The sequence below is a fragment of the Apium graveolens genome, chromosome 8, assembly GCF_009905375.1.
Source record: "Apium graveolens cultivar Ventura chromosome 8, ASM990537v1, whole genome shotgun sequence".
NCBI lineage: Eukaryota > Viridiplantae > Streptophyta > Magnoliopsida > Apiales > Apiaceae > Apium > Apium graveolens.
The window spans coordinates 211,408,632-211,411,419 of record NC_133654.1 but is presented as its reverse complement, the minus strand read 5'-3'; positions in this window follow the sequence as shown (position 1 = coordinate 211,411,419).

The following is a 2,788-nucleotide window of genomic DNA, read 5'->3' as shown; positions in this document are numbered from 1 at the left end:
AGGTTTGTAATAAAATTTGAATAAGTTCTAAAACTAAATAGACTTGTTAGTTGTAATAATATTTGGTTTATTTTAGTGCATGTTCCATACTTTAAACTGTGATCGGCCCAGTCACATGCAAGGGGTCATATCTAGTATATTATTCTGTTGTGCCTATTTTAGTTTTATTTATCGGTTAGTGACCCTCAAACCTAGACCCCGGGTTTGGAGGGCGTCACAGCTTCTTTAGAGACCTCAAATGCCTCTCTCAATGCTCAAGTTCAGGATTTGACTTCTCTAGTAAAAAGTCAACAATCTGATGTCAAGACATTGATGGACTCCCATAAGCATCTCCAAATGCAGAACTCTGTTGCTTTGGGAACCATCATGGGGAAACTCAACATTCCACTGCCCTCATTACCTGAAGACATAAGGCCAAAAATTTCAACTCCCCTCCACATGCCTGTCACCAAGACTAAGGGGGAGATTGAGTCTATGATTCAACAATCCGGGAACGTTAAAGCTAAATTTAAATAGCCTATTTAGGTTGGTCAAAGCTCTAGTGCTTAAGTTGATATTGGTAAAGAAAGACTTCAAAAGGCTGCAGAAGGACCCAATCAAGACCAAGAATTTAGTGAACTTCTTGCAGTACTAAGAATATCTCTTCAAAATAACTACATGACCTACAAGAAAGCCTTAACCAAGAACATAAACTTCATCAGGGCAGTGGTTATAAAAATTGTTAATTTCTTAGAAAAAAGGATTGTGGTGAATATCAATGATGGGGGTGTGGACAGATGTCTTCAGGTGTCTCTTCCAAATCTCAAAACTCTAAGAGCATCTGAACTAGATATAATGATTGATAAGGTAAAACCTGTTATTCCAGAAGACACTCAACTTCTCTATGAGCTCAAGAATGCACATATAGCAGCTTTTCCAGAAGCCTATCTATATCCACACTAAGGAGTAGTCTACATCTACCCAACAACCAAACAAAGCAAACACTTTCTTGTTCCTAAACTCTGTGTCAGATTAAATATGAGGTTGATCATGACTGTAACGTCTGGGAAATATTATGTAATTATTTTTCTCAATAAATAATTATTATGTGATTTTTATGTGAATTTTGGTGAATTATTTGATGATGGATAATAATATTTGGATGCTTATTTCTGATAAAAGTGAGATATTTTAATTTCCAATTATCCATAATTCAATCTAAATAATTTTGGTATTTTTCTGGTAATTTTTGGATTACCATATGATTTTATAAGGATTTATAGAATTAATAATGATTATTTTACCTAATTATAAAATTACTTTTTGGAATCAGAAATCGTTCCACTTCAACCATTCTTGCATTTTTACAACTCGAAACTCTTCCGAAAACACCTTCCTAACCTAATCTGATAATTCTGAACACTTTCTGTGTTTTGACTTTTTCGATCCGGGGTATAGTTTGACCTGTACGAGTCAGGGAATAGAACAAATACGACTCTAAATTAGATAAACACGACTTCTCTCCCCCAAATTCATGTCTCTCTCTTTGCAGGCTCTAAATTTTTCTTAACTCTCTCTCAATTCTCTCTTCTCGCTCTCTCTCTCACCTTCAAATCTCTCTTCTTTTGTTTCTCTTCCCTTCCCCATCTCTCCTCGTTTTCTCTCCCTCTCCCTTGCTGCGTTTTGCCGCCGCCGCTGTTCTCCGCCTGTAACCACCATCGGTTCCACCCCCTTTTTTGTTTCCTTTCTGTTTCTTCGATTTCTCCCCTATATTCATCTCGTTTTTGCCCCTTTCTTCTTCTTCCTTTGCTTGCAGTGTATATATCGTGTTTAATGTGTGTGTTGTGCGTGTGTCGAGTGTGTGTTGCGCGTGTGATGCGCGTGCGTGTGTGTGTTTAGTGTCGTGTGTGTACGTAGCGTGTGTGTTGAGTGTGTGTGTGTGTCGTGTTGTATGTGTGTGTTCAGTGTGTGATGAGTGTGTGTGTGTCTCGGTTGTGTGTTTGGCCGAAGTATTTGCTGTGATTGATTGTTTTGACAGTATGATTTGTTCAATTGTTCTGCTTATTGGTTCGAGTATTGCATTTCAAATTTATTTTTGGAATTAATCATGTGATTAATTGCTGATTGATTTTATGATTTAATTATTGCAGGAATTATATATTATTTTAATCGGTGAAATTTATTAGGACACCCGTAATTAACGGGTACCAATAAATTATGCCGCTATTAGTAATGAGTTCTAAAAACGAACTAATAGTGGACGGTGATGATTTTTATCTAAGTCCTACGAATAAAATAAAAATACGAACGAAAACATAAAATACGAATAAAAACATAAAAATAATTGAATTGTATTGGTGATTGGGATTGCGAATGGTGTTTGGGTGTGGTTGTTGTGATTGGATTGTTGTTGTGGATTGATGTCGATTTGATTTCGACGGGTAGGCCGATAAACAAAGGAAACGCTGCCCGATTTTCGGGAAATTAATTCCGGAAATACGGGAACGTAACCTATAATTATCGGAGACGTCGAATAACCATATATAATTATATTATATGAACTTGACTGTGATTGAGACAAGATAATTTATAAATAATCGATTACCCTGTTTTTCAAAACGACGAGTATACGTATTTTCTGAAAATAAATACCGAACCGAGTTTCGAAGATGTGAACCCTAATTTCTATTTGTATTTCGATAATACATATAAATATGAATTCGGTTATGAAATCGTATGGGTAGAATAGAATAACGATTTGATGTTAAGCTTAAACGGTTATCTGAATTAGGGTATTTCAACCCTGTAG